At 46.8% G+C, this 24,967-nt stretch overlaps 1 long non-coding RNA gene across 1 annotated transcript; it reads left to right on the top strand.

The window, feature by feature from the left end:
• The first annotated feature begins 699 nt into the window (after positions 1 to 699).
• On the top strand, positions 700 to 16,896 carry LOC132207740 (uncharacterized). The gene is made up of 3 exons (XR_009443771.1): positions 700 to 818; positions 4,008 to 4,163; positions 15,985 to 16,896. It is a non-coding gene; the product is annotated as an uncharacterized LOC132207740 (long non-coding RNA).
• The last annotated feature ends 8,071 nt before the right edge of the window (positions 16,897 to 24,967 follow it).

The following is a 24,967-nucleotide window of genomic DNA, read 5'->3' as shown; positions in this document are numbered from 1 at the left end:
GTTTTTGCATTGAAAATTCAATCTTATTTGATGCCTGTAATATTTTATGCTATTAAGTGTAACTCAAAAACAAAGTAATGAAAGGATGTCAGAAAAAAAACTTTAGTTTTAGCTTTATGGACCTATGGAATACTTGTACACATAGTTGGATGATTGCACTGGAAGCTGTAAAATATGTAATGTCAGTGCTGACGTGAAAAGTAATTTCCTTTGCAAGGTGTTCCTCACTCAGAATAATTAGAAATTTATTATGATTATGAATCTACCATTTAAAAGATAGCTACTGTGATTGATTAAAAAAAGTTATATTTTACTTATAAAATTAGGCTAAGCAATATACAGGTTGTAAATGTGTTTATTCAACAGAATATCTAGATTGTCCCAGGAACTAATTATACATACACAACTCATAATAGCTTGAATAATACATTGAAACAGTGATTATTGAATTGAGAAAGACATGATAGTTGTAGTGGGCAGTTCAAATGTCTCACTACATTGGCAACATGTTTATGTTGTTCAAACAGGCAGCATGTTGGTCAAGGCAGCAGATTTTCATTTTGGGATGTGCGTCTCATTAACTAGAATCTGTTCTGTTCTCTTGTAAGAAGCTCTTGTTGTTGTATGCGATGAACTGTCACTAACAGTGTAATTTACCCGATCAGCTTTCCTTTGTCTGTAAATCAGGCGGCCAGTAAACTATACACCTGCTTTTCACAGTCGAAGCACAGAATCATTTCTGAACGAATAAGTGGCAGATCACAAAGTTATTTCACTGAAAACAATTTCTAGCACACATCATCAATCAGCATTTTCTGGTAAGATTTTCTGAACAATTCTGATTTCTAGCTGTAAAACTGATGATATCTGTGTTGCTTGTCAGTGAGGATTCAGCCCCTTTGTTCTGAGCTGTTTTTATACAGGTGGTTGTTTCATTAGGTATCTGCCAAGTTTACATTCCCCTTTGACTGTATTTCTGTGAGATTATTGATGCACAGAATATTTTACTCTGCAGAAAGTAATGTTCATTCACTGAATATTAAATAATTTTTGACTCTAACTGAGCAATGTACTTCTTTTCAGCTAATTATTCAATTTTCATTTTATGGCTGTATTAAATGTTGCAGGAACAAACTCTGGACAGTGTTTCCATTCACTTGTGTTGGAATCACTAACAGCTACATGGTCAGTCAGTTTCTGGCTGATGGATCAGTTTCTTTGCCCTATTGGATGATGGCCATTTGCTCAGTTTTCACTGGCTCGCCTTGGCCTCAGTCCATCAGCTGCTGAAACACTCCATCTAGCATTTGTTCCCTTTCGCCATGACTAACAGTCCAAGTTTGTGTTCCACATTCTGCCTTCATGTATTCATGATCATCACAGATTCTACCGCCTATGTCCTTACAGGTCCTGTAAAATATCCACCACAATTTCACCATGAGCTCCATTATGTTCAATCTAAACATTCTTCCAAAGTTTGGCTCACTGTTCTCAGATCTAACGACGACCTCGCCTGATCCTATTTCTACAATTTCACCCCTTCTCAAAGTATCTGCACTTATCCAATTCCAGCTGCTGGAGAATTCCTGATTTTATTTACCTCACTCACTATTAATGGATTTACCCTCAGCTGGCTTGGGCCTAAGCTGGGAAATTCTCTTCGTCTGGTCCGTTCTACGCTCCTTTCATCTTTTAGGCTCCTGGAAAACCTACCTATTTGGTCAAGACTTTGGTTTCCATCATTTTAAATCTCCCTTTCTAGATCACAACCCTGTGACCATGTGTAGACCATTCAGCCCTTCAAACCTGCTGCATCATTCAATACATTCATGACTGATCTGTTTGTGTTTGAAATGCCATATTTACTTCAACACAAATGAACACTGATGCTTCTGCTGAAGAACAATCCATTAACCCATGTCTTAAAAATATTCAATGAACACACCTTCTGAGGCAGAGAGTTTAAAAATAGCACAGCCCTCTGAATGGAAATAAGTCTCCTCATCTCTGTCCTGAAAGGGTGAACCCAATTTTAAAACAGTGCCCTCTCATTGAGGAATGACCCACCAGAGGAAACCTCTTTTCCACATCTACCTTGTCAGGACACCACTCATTCTTCCAATACTCCAGTGGAAACAAAGCCAGCCTGTCCAACCAATCTGCATTTATTTATGTCACACCGGGTGTGAATGGTGTTGAAGTGTTTTGTTGTCAGTTTTGCAGTGAAAATGTTGATTCACAATTCAATATGAGCCAGTTCTACCTGTTACCCACACTAGCTTAGCTGTCTGACTAGATTGTATTTGTTTTTGTGTTATCTTGTCAGGAAGGTCATGTATTAAAGTGACAAGGAGTGGGTGCTTTATGTGACATTTTCTGCTGATAAAACGTTTTAAATATCAGACTATGGCTTCTATATTTGAGAGTGTCATGTTGCTGTATGCAACAGGCTGTGTCTAATAGGATTCTGCTCCCTAGAACACAGATTTCCTTTGTCTACAAATTACACATGAAGTGACTTGAACACCTGGAAATGTGATATGTTCCTTGCAATGTGATTTCTATTCATGCACTTTGTGGAACCTCCTAAAGCCAGAGGAACACAAGTGTGTGCAGATTTGTTTTCCTCACTGAAGGAAACACGCATTGGCATTCCTCCTCAGGGACTGAATCACTGACTATATTCCAGAAAATGAGTAGCAACGTTTGCAATGTGAAGGGGATCAAAAAGATGTTGCAGAAACTGGATGAGTGGAGAAGTCAGCTATGATGTTACTAAAATAGAAACGTCCACTGTGGATGCTGGAAATTTAAAAAAAAGACAAGGAGGGACATAGCAAATCTGGCAGCATCTGTGGAGAGAGAAACAGTAAGTTTTTTGTGACTGATGTGACTCCTTTTTCAAACAAACAGCATTATTAAACTGCTAATCAGGCTCCAGATGCTGAATGGTGTAATTCTGCCACTATCTTGATGGTTTATTTTGGAGAAGCAATCTCCTTATTTATTTGATTGTGGCACTGAAGCTGTGCTATTTAAACAGAAAAGGCACTTTCTGTGTCTTGTTGATTCTGGGTAGAAATTAATGCCCATTGTGCATCACAGAAGCTGGAGAGAGTTCTGATACATGAGAATATTCAATTCAAGATGCTATCTTTGGAAAACAAGAATGTTTTCACCAAGGTAGGGAATCACTGATCCTCACTGACCATGGTGCAGAATGAGCCTAGAGATTTGCTTTTGTAACTAATACAGTCAGCTGTGGTATACTGTAGCGCTCTCAGTCCTGCCTTTCCTCACAACCCAGCTTCATGTTTCAGCCAGAGGATCGCAATGTAGAAATATTTCCTGCAGATGAGACAATCTAGGACAGATCCACATCCACATTTTCCCATAGGATGTGCTCCTGACACATGGACTGTCAAGATTACGATGGAAATTTATGTAATATTTAGTTAGACTGAATTGCTGGAACAAGTAGAACCGCCAGAGATCTAGATTGTTGGAAGTGTTACAAAGTTGGATAGAGTGCTATTGGACTGGAAGGCAGGATGTTAGAATTTTTTCTGTAAAATTTTGATGTTTGTTAAATGAGAAGGAGGAAAGAAGTGAGTGTTCCCTTTAAAAGATAATCTGTTTTTGTTTGGCTTGGAGATTTAAAGAAATAGTTCTGTGACCAGCTTGCTGGTTAGTAGGTTCAAAGAACACTTGAATTTTAACATTTGTTTCAAAAGGCTGTATAGTTAGCAGGCCAATCCACAGTTTCATTTTGTTATCAAGGCAACAAGTTTTGATTTTAGCCAATTAATTTCAACCAGGCACTTACATACCGAAACAAAAACAATTAAGTTTAAATCTAATCATTTTGACAACTTGGGATCAATTCTGTTGTAAGAAAATGAAATGTCACTAAGGGTATTAAAGATTAGGGAAGTCAAGAGAGCAAACTGCCACCTGTCCAAGTTACCGACAATCATCTCTAAAGAAAGATTCATTGGCTCTCACAGATTTCGAAAAGCCGTGGAGTTAAGGCCATCGAAAGCAAAGGTACCTACAGCACAACTAGTTAATGTTCCTGACACAAGAATTCCACAGAGGAGGCATTCCTGACAGAAGAATTCAACAGAGAAGATACAGGACATTCCAGAAGATGTGACCTGGCTGTAATTTTGAGACACTAAGTTCTTTTTTTAAATTTTGCTTAATATAAGTGGGACTTGAATTTATTATGACAGCATACTATTAGAATCTTATTTTATTCCGGAATAGTTAGCAGTTAGAGGGGAAATGTTCAGTTTGTTGCTGGCTTACCAAGTTTGATCTCTGTTAGAACTATATAAATAAATTGTTACTTGTTGATTACAGAGTGCATATAAGGGGTATATTTTGTTTGATCACTCATTATTAACAGGTTAGGGTGAGAGGCAAGTTACACCACTTTTCACACTTCTTTTACCAGATTATAGGGTGAGGTGTGCTTCTCTTGGATGTTTCAGATTTAGTTATTGGGGGTGAGGCTGGTTCAATTTCACCTGCAAGAGGCACAACATCCTGATGGTGAGCAAGATGGGTTGCTCATTCCCTGGCACTGTGTCCCATCCAAGAACTCTCTCCTGAATCATACTGTGGACTCTCCTAAACCAGATGGACAGCAGTGCATCAACAAAGCAGACCACCATCACCTTCTTCAGGGCAGGCAATGAAGGGGAATGACTACTGTCCCATTTATTGAGCCTCAGATTCCATGGAGCAACTTCAGACCCATTCTGTGGTTCTTTCCCTCACTCTCTCTTTGGGTGTATCTTCGAGGCTCCCTTTGTTTCTGTCTATTTGTGTGTCTCTCCCTCTTCTCGTCCCCAGTATTCCGCCAGGTCCTTCATGGGATCTGATTGGCCATCAGTCAGTGAGTGAGCCCTTTGCCATCCGTAAGGTATAGTTCACCCACAGTATTGTGAGGGTGGCACTTGCTGGATTCAGAGCCAGTGACAGTGTCGGAATGGGAATTTCACTCAGAGTCACTGTGCTCTGGGTCTGGGAGTAAAGACTCGAGATGGGGGCGTTCCAGGCATGGACTGCTCTTGTCCCTTCATGGATAGTGGGTGCTGTTTGGGAAGAACATTTTGGAAGGAGATGCTGAATAGAAGGGCGGCACAGTGGCTCAGTAGTTAGCACTGCTGCCTCACAGTGCCAAGGACCTGGGTTTGATTCCAACCTTGGGCAACTGTCTGTGTGGAGGTGGCATGTTCTCCCTGTGGCTGCGTGGGTTTCCTCCAGGTGCTCCAGTTTCCTCCCATGTGCTGGCTAGGTGGATTGGCCAAGCTAAGATGGCCATAGTGTTCAAGGATGTGTAGATTGAGTGGGTTGCAGGGAGATGTGTCTGACTGAGGTGCTGTGAGGGTCGGAGTGGAGTTCTTGGGCCGAAGGGCCTGTTTCCATACTGTCGGCATTCTCTGAATTCTATGAAAAGAATGCTAAGTGATCACTGATGGGAATATTGGAAATAATGCACAGCTCTGTCCCTCTGAACAGATGGTGGAGGGGTGGAGTTACAAAGGTGTTACACACAGTGTTAGTCTTATGCTCCATTTCTCCCTGCCTAAGGCTGTCATTGCCTTCATCTTACATTTGTGACACTGTCTCTATCTCGTGTTCTCGCTCTGTCCTTCTGTATCCTCTGTGCACCCGCCCGTGCTCTCTGTCCCTGTGTGTTCCTGTGTATGCCTCTCCATAATCCCTAAATGCAGTTGTGAATCTTTCTCGATCTCACTTGAAATGTGTGATGATCTCTCTCTATTCTTGTCTATCAGTGACTCTGTCCCTGTCACTGTATCTATCTGTCTCTCTTTGTCTGTCTGTCCCTGTGACTATCTGTGTCTCTCTCTTTCTCTGTCACAGAGTCACATATAGACAAGGATAGAGAGAGATCATCACACATTTCAAGTGAGATCGAGAAAGATTCACAACTGCATTTAGGGATTATGGAGAGACATACACAGGAACACACAGGGACAGAGAGCACGGGCGGGTGCATAGAGGATACAGAAGGACAGAGCGAGAACACGAGATAGAGACAGTGTCACAAATGTAAGATGAAGGCAATGACAGCCTTAGGCAGGGAGAAATGGAGCATAAGACTAACACTGTGTGTAACACCTTTATAACTCCACCCCTCCACCATCTGTTCAGAGGGACAGAGCTGTGCGTTATTTCCAATATTCCCATCAGAGATCACTTAGCAATGTTTTCATAGAATTCAGATATTCCTACAGTATGGAAACAGGCCCTTCGGCCCAAGAACTCCACTCCGGCCCTCAGTGGACCCCACCCAGACACATCTCCCTGCAACCCACTTAACCTACTCATCCCTGAAAACTATGGGCAATTTTGCTTGGCCAATCCACCCAGCCAGCACATGGGAGCAAACCAGAGCACCCGGAGGAAACCCACACAGTCACAGGGAGAACATGCCAACACCACACAGACAGTGTCTGCCTCTTTCTCTCTCTGTCCCTATATGTATCTGTCTCTATCTTGATTGTTGTGTCCATCTGAGACTCTATCTCTCTCTGTTTCTGTACCTGTGTTTATCTGTCACTCTTTGCCTGTCTCCATGTGACGATATCTCCCCCCACACCCCCTGCCCTGTGTCTGTGTTGGTCCTGATGTTAATCTGTGACTGTCTGTCTCTGTCTCTGTGCCTATCTGTGTCTCTGTTTCTCTTTGTCTACTTGTGATTCTGCATGTGTCTGTCTGTCTGTCTATCTGTCGGTCTCTCTCCCTCTCTCTGTGTTTCTCCCATTTGCTATGTGTGTATCTCTCTATCTCTATCCCTGGGTCTGAGTCTTCCTCTCACCCTGTGACTATCTGTGTGCGTCTCTCCCTCGGTCACTACATAAACTGTCTCATTGATGTAACGTTTACAAGTGTAATCGTCCTCTCTCTCTCGTTCAGAGCGGAGGGGCAAACATCTGTCCCAAAGCAACAACAATGGAGGCCACACGACTAAACTCATTCCCAGCAACTATGTGACCTCCCCCGCCGCGCCCGGTCTACTCACCCCGAAAATGACCAGGGCAACAGAAATGACCCACCTCACAAATAAATGTGCCCCTGCAAGAGGCACAGCATGCTGCCTGTGAACAGGATGGATCGCTCCTTTCCTGGCACTGTGCCCCATCCAGGAACTACCTCCAAAATCACACTTTGGCATTCCCTCAAATAGATGAATTGCACTGGCTCAGCAAAGCAGAGTGCCATCACCTTCTCGAGGGCAGGTGGGAAAGGGAAATGATAGCTGGCTCATCGAGTGTCCCTTAGATCCCATGGAGCAACTTCAGACCCGTTCTGTGATTCGCTCCCTCGCTTGTGCTCTCCGTCTCTGTGTGTATCTTTGAACCTCCCCTTGTCCTTGTGTGTTCTCTCCGCCTCTTCCAGTGTCCAATATTCTTCCAGTTCCTTCATGGGATGTGAGTGGCCATTAGCCAGTGATTGAACCCTTTGCAGCCCATGCAGTGTAGCTCACCCACAGCATTGTGAGGGTGGCACTTCCTGGACTCGGACCAAGTGACAGTGTCAGAATGGGAATATCATTCGGGCCAGTGTTCACTGTGTCTGGGAGCAGAGATTGGAGATGGTCATGTTCCAGGCATGGACTGCTCTTGTCCATTCAGGAATAGTGGATGCTGTTTTGCAAGACCATTTCTGGAAGGAGATGCTGAATAATCCAAAGTGATCTCTGTAGGTTCGTGGAAATGAAGCACAACTCTGTCCCTCTGAATCGATGGTGAAGGGTGTTGCTCTCATTCTCCGTTTGTCCCTGTGTAAATCTGTCCCTCTGTCTCTGTATCTCCCTCTGTCTCTCACTTAATCATTTTGTGTGTATGTGTGTGTTTGTGTGTGTGTGTGTGTGTGTGTGTGTGTGTGTGTGTGTGTGTGTGTTTCTCTCTTTCTGTCCCTATCTCTCTCTCACCATACCCCGCACCACCCCCCCCGACATCTGCATCTATCTCTCCCTCCCTCACTACATAAACTCTCTAACTGATGTGACATTTACAAGTATATTCATCCTCTGTCTCTCTCCTTCAATGCAGAGGGTCAGGCATGTGTCCCACAGCAATAACAATGGAAGCAACATTCCAACACTCGTTCCCAGCAACTATATGACCCCTCACCACTGAGAATGACCAGGGTGACAGAAGCACTTGGAGTTCATCTGCCACCCACCTGCATGTGTCCCTGCAAGAGGCACCATGTCCTGGCTGTGATCTAGATGTTTGCTCCTTCCCTGGCACTGTGTCTCACCCAGGAACTCCCTCCTAAATCACACTTTGGCCTTCCCTAAACCAGATGGACTGCTTTGGGTCAGCGAAACCAACCACCATCGCCTTTCTGAGGGCAGGTAGTGAAGGGGAATGACAGCTGGCCCATCGAGTGTCCCTCAGATCCCACGGAGCAACTTCAGACCAAATCTGTGCTAATTTCCCTGCTCTGTCTCTGGGTGTATCTGTGAGCCTCCCTTTGTTCCTGCATGCTTCTTTTTCTCTCCTTCTTCCTGTTTCTTCATGGGACATGAGTGCCTATCAGTCGGTGAGTGAACCCTCTGCAAACCATGTGGTGTAGCTCACCCACAGTGTTGTGAAGATGGGATTTGAGCCCAGTGACAGGGTCAGAATGGGGATATCATTTGAAGTCATTGTGCTCTGTGTTTGGAAGCAGACTTTGGGCATGGGGATGTTCCAGGCATGGACTGCTGTTGTCCATTTGGGAATAGTGGTTGCTGTTTAGGGAGGTCATTTTTGGAAGGAGGTGCTGAATAACCCTGAATGATATTTGCAGAGGATGTTGCAAATGATGCATAGGTCTGTCTTTCTGAACTGATGGTAAAGGGCTAGAGTCATTAAGGTTTTGCACACTGTCTCTTATTCTCCATCTTTCCCTGTGTAGAGCTGTCATTGTCTTCATCTTAGGTTTGTGAGCCCCTATTTGTTTCTTCTGCTCTCTCTCGCTCTCTGTCACTCCGTGTTCTTTGTGAATCTCTCCATAACTCTCTGTCCCTGTGTATTCCTGTAAATCTCTCTCTGTGGCCCAGAATGTAGCTGTGTCTCATTTCATATCCGTCATCATTTCTCTGCCCCGTGTCTATCTGTGACTCTCTCTCACTGTGCCCCTGTGTCTATCTGTTTCTCTCTCTCTCTCTGTGTCTGGGTGTCTATCTATGACTCTCTCTGTCATTCCTGTGTTGATCTATTTGTGTCTCTTTCTCTGTGCCTGTGTCTATCTCGAGCTCTCTCTCATCCCTGTGTTGATCTATGTGTGTCTTTCTATGTGTGCATGTCTATCTCTCTCTCTCTTCCTGAGTAGAGCTGTGTCTCTCTCTGTCCCCGTGTGCTTTTGTGATCCTCAGTTTCTGACATGACCTGTACTGTGTTTCTCTCTTTCTATCCCCATGTATATATTTCTCTTGTCTCGCTCACTACCCTGTCTCTGATTCTCTCTGCCCCAATGTTTGTTTATTTTAATCACATCTGGGATGAAAACATTTCTGGCCAGGCCTGCATTTCATGCCCATCACTGACTGTGCAGAGAGCTGTGGGCCTGGACTCACATGTTAGGCCAAACCAGACAATGAGCATTAGTGAAGCAGTGATAATGGGAACTGCAGATGCTGGAGAATTCCAAGATAACGAAATGTGAGGCTGGATGAACACAGCAGGCCCGGCAGCATCTCAGGAGCTCAAAAGCTGACGTTTTGGGCCTAGACCCTTCATCAGAGATGGGGATGGGGTAAGGGTTCTGGAATAAATAGGGAGAGAGAGGGAGGCGGACCGAAGATGGAGAGAAGAGAAGATAGGTGGAGAGGAGAGTATAGGTGGGGAGGTAGGGAGGGGATATGTCAGTCCAGGGAAGACGGACAGGTCAAGGAGGTGGGATGAGGTTAGTCGGTAGGAGATGGAGGTGCGGCTTGGGGTGGGAGGAAGGGATGGGTGAGAGGAAGAACAGGTTAGGGAGGCAGAGACAGGTTGGACTGGTTTTGGGATGCAGTGAGTGGAGGGGAAGAGCTGGGCTGGTTGTGTGGTGCAGTGGGGGGAGGGGACGAACTGGGCTGGTTTTGGGATGCGGTGGGGGAAGGGGAGATTTTGAAGCTGGTGAAGTCCATTGATACCATTGGGCTGCAGAGTTCCCAAGCGGAATATGAGTTGCTGTTCCTGCAACCTTCGGGTGGCGTCATTGTGGCACTGCAGGAGGCCCATGATGGACATGTCATCTAGAGAATGGGAGGGGGAGTGGAAGTGGTTTGCGACTGGGAGGTGCAGTAGTTTGTTGCGAACTGCGCGGAGGTGTTCTGCAAAGCGGTCCCCAAGCCTCCGCTTGGTTTCCCCAATGTAGAGAAAGCCGCACCGGGTACAGTGGATGCAGTATACCACATTGGTAGATGTGCAGGTGAACCTCTGCTTAATGTGGAATGTCATCTTGGGGCCTGGGATAGGGGTGAGGGAGGAGGTGTGGGGACAAGTGTAGCATTTCCTGCGGTTACGCGGAAGGTGCCGGGTGTGGTGGGGTTGGAGGGCAGTGTGGAGCGAACAAGGGAGTCATGGAGAGAGTGGTCTCTCTGGAAAGCAGACAGGAGTGGGGATGGAAAAATGAAGCAAGTGTTTTCTTTTTCCCAAAAATTGACAATGCATTCAACATCATTGTTGCATTCTCAGCTCTGAATTCTTTATTGAACTTAAATTCCACCCTCAGTCGTGGCTGGATTTGAACCTGGGTGCTCTGGACTTCAGCTGAGTTTGTGTGTGAGCAGTATTGATCATACGATGAGGCCTATTTCTCTGTCCTTTCGGATTTCATGGTTTGCCTCTTATGTACCTGTGTGTTTCTGTGACTGTCTCTGTCCCTGTGATTATAATGTTGTGATTGTGTTGAAGGATCTGCTGGAGACTGTGTGCTGAGAGTTCCCCTACGATTATCCAGGATTGCAGTAAATGAGGTCTTTCACTGGAATGAGGCTGCACTTGCTATTCTGACTATTCCCCAGCATTCCTGAAAAGTGGGAACTGGGCACAATGAGACTGTGGGGGAGATGCACTCAGACAGCGTAGCAGTGAGTCATTGGTAAGGCTTCAGCATCTGTGTCTCTTTGTCTTTGTGTCTAAATAAGGGGTAGGCCATTTAGAACAGAGTTGAGGAAAAACTTCTTCACCCAGAGAGTGGTGGATATGTGGTATGCTCTGCCCCAGAAGGCAGTGGAGGCCACCTCTCTGGATACTTTCAAGAAAGAGGTGGACAGAGCTCTTAAAGATAGTGGAATCAAGGGTTATGGGGATAAGGCAGGAACAGGATACTGATTGTGGATGATCAGCCGTGATCATAATGAGTGGTGGTGCTGGCTCGAAGGGCCGAATGGCCTACTCCAGCACCTGTTGTCTATTGTCTATTCTCCTTCTCCAGTGTCCAATATTCTTCTACTTCCTTCATGGGATATGAGTGACAATCAGTCAGGATGTGAACCCTTTACAGTCCATGAGATGGAGCTCACCCACAGTGTTGTGAGGGTGGCACTTCATGGATTCAGACCCAGTGACAGCATTGCAATGGGAATATCGTTCGGAGTCAGTGTGCTCTGTGTCTGGGAGCAGAGAATGGGGATGGGGATGTTCCCAAAAGGATGAAAGCAGTCAATCCTGGAATAGTGGGTGCTGTTGTGGAAGATCATTTTTGCTGAATAATCCTGAGTGATCCCTGCAGGGACCTTTAGATGATGTACAACTCTGTGCCACTGTACTCATAGTAAAGGGGAGAGAGTGTCTGTCTCAGTCTCCATTTCTCCTTGTGATAACAGTGTCATCGTTTTCATCTTAGCTTTGTCTCTTTCTCTATCTATCTCATGCTATTTCTCTGTGAATCTGTTTGTCTGTCTCTGTTTCTGTGAATCCCACTCCATGTTGCTGAATGTAGCTGCAATGTCTCTGTGATCGGTTCATAAGTGTGATAATCTCTCTCTGCTCCATGTGTCTATCTGTGGTTCTGTTTGCGTCCCTACATATATCAGTAATCTCTCTATGTCGCTGTGTATATCTGTTTCTTTCATTCATGGATTCCCTACAGTGTGAAAACAGGCCATTCAGCCCAATAAGGCTATACTATCCTTCAGAGCCTCCCACCAAAACACACACCCCCATAACCCACTTGTTATATACATTGCTGAACAATTTAGCGTGGTCAATCCACTTAAACTGTACACCTTTGGACCGTGGAAGGAAAACTGAGCACCCGGAGGAAAGTCACGCAGACTTGGAGACCATGTGCAAACTTCACACAGTCACCCAAGGATGGGAGAGAACTTGGGTCCCTGGTGCTGTGAGGCAGCAGTGCTAGCCACTGAGCCACGGTGCCTATCTATCTATCTCTCTGACCCTGTCTTAATCTGTTTCTCTTGCTCTATCTGAGTCTGTGTCTATCTATGTCTCTCCCTCTCTCTCTCTCTCTCGCTCCATGCATCTATCTGTGATTCTCTCTTCCCTGTCACTGTGTCTATTTGTGATTCTCTCTGTCACTGCACCTATCTGTGTCATCCTCTCTCTGTCTCTCTCAAAACCTCTGAAAATCTGTGTCTTGCCCACCCTCGTTGTATAAATTGTCGAATTGCTGATACATTTACAAGTGTAATCATTCTCTCTCTCACCATCTCTGTGTCTTTCTGTGTGTCTCTCTCTTTCTTTTTGTCCCTGTGAATATATGTGAGTGTGTGCATGTGTGTATGTACAAGACTGTATGTGAGAGCGTCTGCACACACGAGAGTGTGTGTGATTGAGAGTAAGGGACTGTTTGAGAGTCTTCACTGTGGCAGGGGAAGAAACACAGGGGAAGACAGTTACTGAATGAAATTACAGGATGGAATCATTGACACAAACTTTGCAGTCCAATAGACACACTCACATGCATGGTCTTTCTTTCTATGCACGCACACAGGCAGACCCTTTCTTTGGGTCTCTCTCTCTCACGCGCGCAAACACACAGAGACACACGCGTGCGCAGACACACAGAGACACGCGCGCAGACACACAGAGACACACACGTGCACAGACACAGAGACACGCGCATGCAGACACACAGAGACACACGCGCACACGCACACACTATTGGCCTGGATGTTGCTGATTATGGATGATTTGAGGTACAAAGAAAGGTCGGATATATTGGGATGTTTTTCACTGAAGCATAGGAGCTTTAAAGGTGACCTGATAAGGAGTTTATAAAATAATGAGGGGTATAGATAGAGGTAATGGTAGCTGTCATTTCCCTAGGATGGGACTTTTCAAGACTAGGGGACACAATTTTAAAGGCGAGAGGAGAAAGATTTAGAGAAGACATGAGGGGAAAAGTTTTTACACAGAGGGTGGTAAGTGTGTGGAATAAATTTCCTGAGTAAGAGGTGTGTGTGAGTACAATTATATCACTTAAAATACATTTGGGCCAGTGGCAGGCAGGTCAGACTAGGTTCATTTGGGATTATGTTCGGCATGCACTGGTTGGACCGAAGAATCTGTTTTTGTGCTGTCGGACTGTATGACATGTAGATACACACCTGCACATGCGCGCACTCACACGCACACACATACGGACACATGCACATACCCACACACGTTCACACAAACGCACATGCTCACAAGCACACGCTCACAGGCACATGCTCACACGTGCACACACACACATGCACATGCTCACATACACACACGCACATATGCACGCACACACACATACATACATGCGCATACACTCACACACATGCGCGTGCACTCACACACGTGTGTGCTCGCACACACACAAACATGCATGCTCTCACACACACACACGTGCACACTTACACACACATGCACACATGTGAGCACTCGCACACATATGAGCACACACACACATGCGTGGTCACACATGTGCGCGCTCATACACACATGCATGCGCTCTAAAACACGTGCACTTTCACATGCATGTGCACGCTCACACACCTGCATGCTCACACACACATGCACACAGATACATGCACATATGTGCACACTCACACAAACTCACGCTCACACGTACATGCACATACTTGCACGCTCACACACACATACACGCACACACACACAACACGCTGACCCCTTGAGCTCAGAACATCACTGACTACACCCCCTGACAAAACCTTTATAAAGTGCTCCCAAGGAGGAGAATAAACAAAGCTTTGACTGTCAAGTTTGAAATGGCTGCATGGAGTGCAGGCCAGGGAGAGACAGTGGCAGAAGAGAGAGAGAGAGAGAGAGTGAGAAAGAGATAACAAAGTGTGAAGCTGGATGAGCACAGCAGGCCAAGCAGCATCTCAGGAGTTTGATTCTGGGAGCCACACTGACAGTAGGAAAATACTGAGAGATCCTCAGCAAATATCCCCATTATCTTTCTATTCCTGTCTCTTGGGGCATCCGCAGTCAGGCTCTTAAGTGCTATTATGAGACCAATGTTAAATATTTTCAAACTGCACTGACAGAGATAACATGGCTTTAAAAAGGTTTCAAAGAACAAGGGTTGGTAAAGACAACAAAATGTGAGGCTGCATGAACACAGCAGGCCAAGCAGCATCTCAGGAGCACAAAAGCTGACGTTTCGGGCCTAGACCCTTCATCAGAGAGGGGGATGGGGAGAGGGAACTGGAATAAATAGGGAGAGAGGGGAAGGCGGACCGAAGATGGAGAGTAAAGAAGATAGGTAGAGAGAGGAGAGGTGGGGAGGTAGGGAGGGGATAGGTCAGTCCAGGGAAGACGGACAGGTCAGGGAGGTGGGATGAGGTTAGTAGGTAGATGGGGGTGCGGCTTGGGGTGGGAGGAAGGGATGGGTGAGAGGAAGAACCGGTTAGGGAGGCAGAGACAGGTTGGACTGGTTTTGGGATGCAGTGGGTCGGGGGGAAGAGCTGGGCTGGTTGTGTGGTGCAGTGGGGGGAGGGGACGAACTGGGCTGGAACTATGCAGTAGGGGAAGGGGAGATTTTGAAACTGGTGAAGTCCACATTGATACCAAGATAATAAAATGTGAGGCTGGATGAACACAGCAGGCCAAGCAGCATCTCAGGAGCACAAAAGCTGACGTTTCGGGCCTAGACCCTTCATCAGAGAGGCTCCTGATGAGGATTTGTGCTCCTGAGATGCTGCTTGGCCTGCTGTGTTCATCCAGCCTCACATTTTATTATCTTGGAATCTCCAGCATCTGCAGTCCCCATTATCTCTCCACATTGATACCATTAGGCTGCAGGGTTCCCAGGCGGAATATGAGTTGCTGTTCTTGCAACCTTCGGGTGGCATCATTGTGGCAGTGCAGGAGGCCCATGATGGACATGTCATCTCGAGAATGGGAGGGGGTGTGGAAATGGTTTGCGACTGGGAGGTGCAGTTGTTTGTTGCGAATAAAGCTTTGCTGCCGGAGAATTAACATTTCAATGGCCAGGAAGATCCAACAAAAGACTCCAATCCTGGAAATTACCATCTCTATCACACAGAGGCCTCCCTAATGAGCAGACTGAGCGACATTGCAATGTGTCAGAGGTGGAGTCTGCAAATCATTCACTGAGAAATGTATCAGATTTATCCTCTGATGCAGGGTCTAGGCCCGAAACGTCAGCTTTTGTGCTCCTGAGATGCTGCTTGGCCTGCTGTGTTCATCCAGCCTCACATTTTATTATCTTGGAATTCTCCAGCATCTGCAGTTCCCATTATCTCTGAAACTGTGAGAGTGAGCAGCTCTCCCTGTTTGATTGAGATTGTGTGTGTGTATGTGTGTTTATTATTATTTTAAACCTCTGGTTTATTACCAGCTTATGATTTATTTGGTAGTTTGATGTTGCTGTGATGTTTTGTAATGCTGTGGACGTGGGGTAATGAAGATAAACCTGGCCTCTTGTGTAATTTTGCTGCAAAATGCTCTAGCTCCCCCTTTCAACTAATCTTTTCTCTTCTATCCCCAGGAATTTCTGGTTTGGAAAGCTACAACGTGAAGATCCAAAATGTCTGGGGCCAGGAAAGCTTTGAAAAAGAACAACTTCCAGAGGGTTACAACATTGGCCTGATGTCTGTTCCCACTGCATCCCATGAGGGGCCCATATGAGTCCTGTCTCTTTTTGACCCTGAGGTTTAATGTGGGTTACGGAGGAGGGCAGCGTGATAAAATGTGACAGTGAGAGAAGGATTTGAAGAATTGAAAGAGTAGGTCAAACAGGAGAGCCAGGGAGAGTATTTGAGATTGTGAATTAACTGTAATGTCAGTTTCTGGGGTCACAGGAAATAATTAAACTGAGCCAGCATCACAGAAGGGAAAAAAAATCAGATTATCTGGCTGCTGGGACACTGCTGCATGTGGGATCTTGCTGTGTATTAATTGTCCCAGTGCCATTGTTACAGGTCGTGACTGTTTTGATCAGGTAACCCATCATTTCAAAGCTTTACAAAGGGACTGGCATGGAAACTCAATGCATCACCCGATATGTTTGTGTTCAGATGTTGCCAAGACGTTGTCCGTGTGACAGAGAGGAAATCCCAGGATCTTGCTGCACTGTCTCTGCTTTGCCTTGCAACTAATGCTGTCTCTTTTTTTTCTCCAAAGGGACCAGTTTTTTTTTGAAGAACCAAAGGGGAAGCGTTTGGGGCCCACAAGGCATAGAACAAGGGCTTTCTCCAAAGGGGACATCATGCTGAGGCTTATTGGACAGGCTGCGCCCCAGGGTTTGAAGCTTGGGGTTAAAGTAATCGGGGCCTTGGGATTTGACACAAACATGTGTCAGGACTCCCCAAGGAGGAAATTAAAACTGTAAATGTGAAATCTCACAAAAGACATGTTCTGATGTCAGAGTAATAATGTGTGAATGTGAAGTCGACATTGGGAGTGAGAGACAGACTTGCAACAGGGAGAGGGACAGGGGAAAAGGGAGAGGGACGGAGAGAGAGGCATTTGAGATTTTTAAGTATCTGTCATGGTAGTGCCTGGGGATACAGAAAATATTGACCATTTAACCAATATTCCATTACAAAGATTGGGTTTATCTTGTTCCTGACACATTGCTGGCAGTGGGATCTTGCTGTGCCTCATTGGCCTGCAGCAATGCGACTGTCTCGATAATCTCCTCCTGTTAACCTTGCCTGATGGGTCTGGGATTGAAATTTCCCAAATTTTTCCCCAATTCAAACAGAGCCTGGCATTGATAAGGGATGGCTTGTGTGAAGGAGAAACATCAAACCCTCACCTCTTGCCGTGAAATTTCTTTAACAATGCCCTTCCTTTCCAGTTCCAATAATTTCTCCCCTCTTGCTCTGTCCATTTATTTTGAAACCACAATGGGACAAGAAATCCTTCCCTTGGACACAGGTTTCCTCCAGAGCGAGGAGGGGTGGGGTTCAGGCATTGGCCAGAGGCCTGTTCAACAGGCTGCACACCGCGGGGCACATGTGAGTTGTATTTGTTTGTTGTCAAGGTTTGAATTCCTCTGGTGTACCCTGGTTTTCTTTTAGGAGCCTCCAGGTAACTTTTAAAACCTTTTGAAGCCTGCGGTTGAAGAAAGAAGCCTGGGATTTGACACAAACATGTTAATTCTCCTCCCAGTGAGTGTCTAACAGCAGGATTCCCCATGGAGGAAATTAAAACCATAAATGTGAAACTCTTTGCAAAGACTCATTCTCACTTCAGAGTAACATGTGATGTGTGTAGGCCAGGATGAAAAAAAACTGATAACCACATAACTAAAACTTTAGAGATAATGAAATGTGAGGCTGGATGAACACAGCAGGCCCAGCAGCATCTCAGGAGCACAAAAGCTGACGTTTCGGGCCTAGACCCTTCATCAGAGAGCCTGAAACGTCAGCTTTTGTGCTCCCGAGATGCTGCAGGGCCTGCTGTGTTCATCCAGCCTCACATTTCATTATCTTGGATTTTCCAGCATCTGCAGTTCCCATTATCACTAACTAAAACATTATTTGGACATTTTACTTCAATCCCCTGAGTAACTGCGAGGGCATCTCAGTCTTTCTCTCCCTGTCTCCTCTCCTGAACCCCCTCCAGCTTCCTCCAATTGTTTTTTTCAAACAAACAGAAACAGTGGGGGAGTTAGAAATAATTTGCAACACAAAAGTTTTCGATCAACAAAAAAAACACAGATGTAGACAAAAAGACTGAGCGGGAGGGTCCGAGGGATAAAGGGACAAGATGTGTCTTTGTATCTGTGCTGGGAAAGGGAGACAGGGTCTGGGGGAGGGGGCATGTTGTGGGGGAGAGAACTGGGGTCTCCAATATCTCTTCACTGCCCAGCTCCAATCACTTTGTTCTAGAAAGTGCCACCCACCAACTCAAATCCTGGGATGGAGGGGGTGTTTTTTGTCCCAAAGAAACTGATAGCCTCTTCTCTGAATGGAAATTGTGATTTCAACACATTGTGGAGCAGGAAGGGGTGACCTGTGGGATCACACTGTGTATCAATGGCCTGCAGCATTACTGGCACAGAATGCTGGGAAACAGTGCCCCCATTTATCAAACAGAATATCCTCAAATATCAATGCCACAGTCTTTTTAAAAGATAAAGATTACAATGCTCAAGATTAAATCTGGGAGAGCGAGAAAAAAAGATCAGAGATGAGGGGCGGGGGAGGGAAGAAGTGAGAGAGGAACAAAGACAGAAAGATAAGAGATTTAGCAGGGAGAGAGAGAACGGCACACAAAGAGGTTGGAAAGAGAGAGTGAGAGAGAGATATCAGAGGTGCAGGGGAAAGAGGCAGAGAAAGAAAGAAGTACTTTAAATTTTGTAAATAGCAGGATTGGTCCCTCTCTGTCAATATGGAGCCAGAATTGAACCCTTACCCAGCATCAGTGAGACACACAATCTGTCTGCAGCCACACTGCTGCCTGTGGGATCTTGCTGTGTGTCAAATTACCTGCAGTGTGGCCTACATTGCAACAAGATGCTCAGTGTCCAAATGTTGTTTACAGAGCCTTTGCTATTACATTTTCTTTGTCTCTCTGTCTCACTCTGCCCGTCTCCTTCTCCACGCACCTTCCTCAGAATGGGGTCTTCCTCCCTTTCTCTCTGACCATATTCTGGCTCTTTCTTTCTCTCTTACTTTATCTCTTCCCCCTTTCCCTCTCTCCATTGCCATTCCTCAGTTTAGGGCTTCCCCACTCCCACCACTCTCTCCAGACCGTTCCACCATTTTAGACAGTCAATGCTGCAGTGTGACAGGCCAGGGTTACTAAATGGCAGGGGTGACAACATTTCAGACACAGAGGTATAATTCAGAGACAGTGTTGGGGGGAAAGGGAGATGGAGACAGAGAGGAAAAGCTTAGAAAGGCGGGGATGGGAGTGAGATCGGAGGGCAGTGGGAGTGGGAAGGTGGGGATGTACGGGAGGTGGGGAATAGATACAAGGGCTGGGGGTGGGGATCTCTAGTCATTGGGATCTTGCTGTGCTGTTGTTTGGTCATTCCAACTTTAGCCCCTTCTGGGTGTTGTATATGGGATGGGGAGAAAGGAGGGCTGGGGGAGATCAGGAATCCTAACCCTATATGAAGCTTTGTGAGTCATATCTGTGTTTCAGATGGGGCCACGTGGCAGCAAGCAATATATGGAAGGTACAGGCACCACTCGAATGAAGTGTATTGGCGAGCTGAAGGCAATAGGAGACGGGAGGGGAGGGGTGAGCTGGGTACTCCTGTCCATCCGTCAAACTGTTTCCTCTCCTGCATTTCATCTTGGAATATCTGGGAGAAACTCTGCTGGGACTTATTGTCATTTTAATGGAGAGGTGCGTGGGTAGGATGGGGATGCCAGGATGTGGGAAAGGAGGAGTAGGATCCCACGACCTCGCCCCACTGCCCCATGTCCCAATCCCACCACTTGGCCCCTCTCGGCCTGTCTGTGAGGTCTGGGGGTGAATGGAGGGAATAGTTTCCATTGACTGGGACCTTATTCTGATCTCTGGGAGGAGTGGGAGTGAGGGAGTGGGGTCAGTGCAGGCTCTGGGACAGGGGGAGGGCTCAGCATTAGAAAGGGGCAGAAACTGCAGGGTCTGATGTCCCACCCCCAATCCCTCTACATCAGTGTTCAGGATGAGCTTAACCTTCTCCAGTAACGTGTGGCCATTTTCACATTTTGCTGTTTGTGTGACCATGCACAGCGGGGAGTGTGGAGGTGGGGTTGGGATGAAGATGGGAGTGTTGGGGGGAAAAGGAATACAGCTGAAACAGGTAGAGGTGGGCATGTTTGTGGGGGCTAGGTAGAGGATCTAGGGAGGTGGTGGTGAGGGGTTAACTCCCTTGTTCAGTCTGAGCCAGCTCCAAGTTGAAATGGGGGAGTGTAATATTTGCTGGCGGGTTCAGTGGGGGAGAGGCCTGTTTACACATTGCAGCCCGTGGAGGGGGTGGGCCGGGCTCCGACAAGGTGTTGAGGGAAACCCTCAGCAGTCCCACACACAGCTGCCGGTGGGATCTTACTGTGCACCACTGCAGCCTGTAGGTCACCCTCACATGTGATGCAATGCTATCCACAGGGCCCTGGGCTGAGTCTGCTGATGGCCTGATCGTGACTGTACTGAGTGGGTGTGTTGTCCCTCTATCACCCCCACTACCTCAGCCGAGACCCACCCCATCTCCCATCACCCCCTCAACCTCCAAAATGTGACATTGACATTGCAGATATCCATGAGACACAGCGGGGAGATGGGAACACATGGCAAACGTGAGGCAGGAGAGGGCATTGCTACTGAAACATCGAGGAAATGGGGGGAGTGAGGGACATTGATCATTCTCGAGCAGGAGACAGTCAACAGAGATGGATCCATGGATAGGGGCAGAGACAGAGACGGGGAGGGAGAGAGACAGGCGACTGGACACTTTGAAAGGTTCATCATTAATATTTCATGTAGAAACAGCACCAATCCCAGGTGGAGTGGGCAAGAGGTTTGTGCCTGGTGAATGGGAGTGGGCAGAGGGGAGCATTGGTCATTTCTTCGTGTTTTTTTACTGCCTCGCCAGAGTGTCAGAGAACAAGCTGGTGGGGACAGGTTAAACTCTGAGTGGGGAGATGGAGATGGACAGAGACACAGGCTCCGGGGAGTGACTCCCACCACTGAGTCTCTGCCCAGCCTCTCAGGAAATAAAGCCTGGGGGCAGTCAGAAAGCATCTGCCCCTTGATCTCAGTTGAAATCTCTTCCATTTCTCTGGGTTCAAACCCAGGGGAAATGCTGATAAAATGGGGAAATGTTGGAGGTCAGTCAGTGGCGGGATTCCCTTTGTTTCTGTTTGTTTTTATTTCCATTTAATTTGATCAATTTCTGTCTGTCTGTTTTTCTCTCTCTCTTCCCCCACATCCCCTCCCAAAAAAACAGGGCACCTCTGTCTCTGTCTCTCTGTCTCTGTGCTGGGGCAGGCGGGGAGATATCTGACACTGAAGCTTGCAGACAGAGTGAGGCACACAGATTCTGGGAGTGGGGATGGCGGATGTGTGAGGGGTTGTGAATCTCAGCCCTGGAGTAAATATCTCTCCTGCCCTTCCCCTCAAACAGAAACACTGGGACAGTCCTGAGGCAGTTTGAGACATCTTCCTGTTCCCCGTTCTCTGGGTTTAAAATCAGGAGCTGTGCTGGTGTTAGGGTGGGGAGGGCGGGGTGAGGTGAGGTGAGGAGAGTGTGAGGTTGTGGGTGTTCAGGCATGTTCAGCAGTGGGATCTTGCTGTGCTGGGTGGGGAATGTCTCAGATTGCTGAAGTCAGCAAGTGGTGAGATTTTGCTGTGCTTTCAGTGCTTTTTAAAAATATTAGTCCATTTTCATTTCTCTCTGTCTTACCTCCACTCCCAAGGAGATTTTATTCAGGAGCTGAAACTCGGGATGATGCAGAGACAGAGAGAATCAAATCATTCTGCAGTGAGGAATCGTCAGACAGGAGCTGGGACCAGAGAGAGCGAGACCGAGAGAATTATAATAAACCATCCCGTGTCCTTGTCGTTCAATTCCACACTCACATGCTCACGGGGGAAATGAATTATGGGGTTCAGGCAGTCTCTGGAGTTTGGACCACAAGGGCGTGAGACCTGGGCTGGGGCTTGGGGGAGACAAAGGGATAAAAATGGGGCTGCTGCACAGTCTGATCCCACAGATTTCACTGCCTTCCTCTGCCTCCATATTCACAGCTTCTTAAATCTCTCACAGCTTTCTATAAATCTCCACCTCCCCCACATCCTTCAAATCTCCCCCATCTGCTCTCCCCCGACCCTCTGATATCCATTTTTCAAATCATTTGCTCTCTTCCAGTTCCATCGTTCAATCTTTCTGAACTCTGACCTTCCCCATTCACCTCTCTCTATACTTTCACTCTCTCGCTGTTCTATGGGATCTTGCTGTTCCTGCCTGACGGTCATTCTATCTGCATGCTCCCTCACTGTCTCTCCATTACCTACTCTCGATGGTATCTCTCTGCCTGCTCTTCTTTCACTCGATTTCTCTCTGTCCCTCTGTCTCTCTCTCTCTCTCTCTCTCTCTCTCTCTCTCTCCCCCTATCCTTTCCTATTTTCTCCCTGGGATTTCTCTCTCTCTCTCTGTCCGTCTTTTCTTGTTCTCTCCCTCGGATTTCTCCCTCCCTACCTGTCCTTTTCCATTCTATCCCTGGGTTTTCTCTCACTCTAAGTTGCTTTCTGTTTCTCTCCCTGAGTTTATTTCTCCCCCTCTCTCCCACTCTCTCTCTGCCCTTTTTCTTGTTCTCAATGGGATTTCTCTCTCTTCCCTGTCTGCCCTTCTGTCTCTCCCTGTGGTATTTTTGTTCTCTCTTGCTCTGTCTCTGCCCCTGGGTTTCCTCATTATGTCTCCCTCCCTGGGATCTTCCTGGCTCCCTCTGTCTCTCTCCCTTTCTGTTCCTCTGTCTCTCTCCTCTATCTTTCTCTGTGTGTCCTGCTTTCCCAGCCTCAGGTTTCACTGTCTCTCGGTCCATGTTTCTTTCTCGCTTGTCTGTCCTTCTGTCTCTCTCTGGGGTCTCTCTGTCCCTCTGTTTCTCTCTCCCTATCTTTCCATCTCCCTCTGTCTCTGTCCTACACCCTGGTATCTTTCTCTCCTTTCCCCTCCCCCCGCTTCTCTCTGTCACTCTCTCACTTTCCCTCCCTCCCTGGGTTCATCTGCCTGCCTGCCCATTGGTCTGTCTCCATCCCTGGGGGTGTGCCACTCTGACTGCCTGCATCTCTCTGTCTCTCTCCCTAGGGTGGATTTGGGCCTTGTGCCAGAGAGCAGAGGGGTGAATAGTTGTTGGAGTGGGATCCTCCCTGTTTTCCTCTCTCCCTCTCTCTCTTTGTCTGTCCCCCCTCCTCATGACCTCATTCTTCTTCTGTCTCTCTATGCCTCTTCTCTCTCTCTCTCTGTCACTCTCTCGCTCTGTCTCTCTCGCCCTGTCTCTCACCCTTCTCCCTCCCTCTGTCTATTCCCACCTCTCACTCCCCATGTCTTGTCTCTCCCTTGGCCTGTCTGTGCCTCTTTTCTCCTCTGAGGTTCTCTCCCTCCCTTTCTATCAATGACCTTCTCTCCCCATCACTTGTCTCACCCTCTGATCTTCCTGTTCCCTGCCCCACCTGAGTTTCACCCTTGCCTGCTCTCTCTAAACTGAAAGGGTGGGGGGTTACCTGTCTCAATGAGGGGGGCAGGGTCTGCCTGGGGACCAGGATCTTGCTGTACTGTAAGGCAGTCAGTGAAAAGGCCCCTGAGTGTCTCGCCCTATGCCCTATGATCTCTGCCCCCAGGGTGGGTGCAACGACTTGGTGATGTGGAGGGGGGAATTGTCCACAGAAGGAAATGCAGAGGGCCATTTATATACAGTGGAGTTGTGGTCACGAAGGAACTGGGAGGGGAGAGAAGCTCTATGGCGGGGTGGCAGTTACAAACTGAGCGTTGAAACATTTTGTGAAGGGCAAAATATTTGTGGGGTAAAACTCAAGATGGGGAATTTTGAAAGGGGTTGCAAACATTTGTTGAGGGGACAATATTAGAAGGAGTGCAAAGTGGGGGAGTCCCAAAATTGGGAAGGAGGGCAAGCTTTGGGGGCAATATTGTGGAGAGTAACTGAAATGGGGGAAATAACAATATGAGGGAACAATATTTGACAGGTCGGGGCAAATTACTTATGGGGGGGGAGTGCAATATTGTTTTGGGGAGGCACAGGATTTGGAGATGGGGTACAATATTGTGATGGTAGGGAAAAAGTGGAGGACACATTTCTGGGGAGGTAAAAAGGGGCAAAACGTGGAGGCTGTGAAACATGTTGGGCAGAAGATTTGGGCAGGAGGCAGAAAATGGAGGAGAGGAGAATGTGAAATGAGGATGGTTCAAAATTGCATGCCACAAAATTCTAGGGGTCATTTTGGCAGGGGTCATTTCAGGGGAGCATATTGGGAAGCATACATTTAAGGAAGGTGTTTGATAAGGTTCCCCATGGTAGGCTCATGCAGAAAGTAAGGGGGCATGGGATCGGGGGAAATGTGGCAGATTGGATTCAGAATTGGCTGACCCTTAGAAGACAAAGGGTGGTAGTGGATGGGAAATATTCAACATGGTGCTTAGTTACAAGTGGTGTACCTCAAGGATCTGTTCTGGATCCTCTTCTATTTGTGATTGTTGTGAATGGTTTGGATGAAGGAGTGAAAGGGTGGATTATTAAGTTCACAGATGACATGAAGGGGTGTTGAGTTGTGGATAGTGTGGAGGGCTGTTCTAGGTTACAAAGGGACATTGATAGGATGCAGAGCTGGGCAGAAAAGTGACAGATGGTGTTGAACCCTGAAAAGTGTGAGGTGATTCATTTTGGAAGGACAAATTTGAAAGCAGAATAAAGGGTTAACAGAAAGATTCTTGGCAGTGTGGAGGAGCAGAGGGACCTTGGGCTTCATGTCCACAGCTCCCTGAGAGCTGCCACCCAGGTGGATGGAGTTGTTAAGAA

The sequence above is a fragment of the Stegostoma tigrinum genome, unplaced genomic scaffold (genome assembly GCF_030684315.1).
Source record: "Stegostoma tigrinum isolate sSteTig4 unplaced genomic scaffold, sSteTig4.hap1 scaffold_143, whole genome shotgun sequence".
In the NCBI taxonomy this organism is placed as follows: Eukaryota; Metazoa; Chordata; class Chondrichthyes; order Orectolobiformes; family Stegostomatidae; genus Stegostoma; species Stegostoma tigrinum.
The sequence above is the reverse complement of the archived record's forward strand: the minus strand, read 5'-3'. Positions and strand labels throughout refer to the sequence as shown.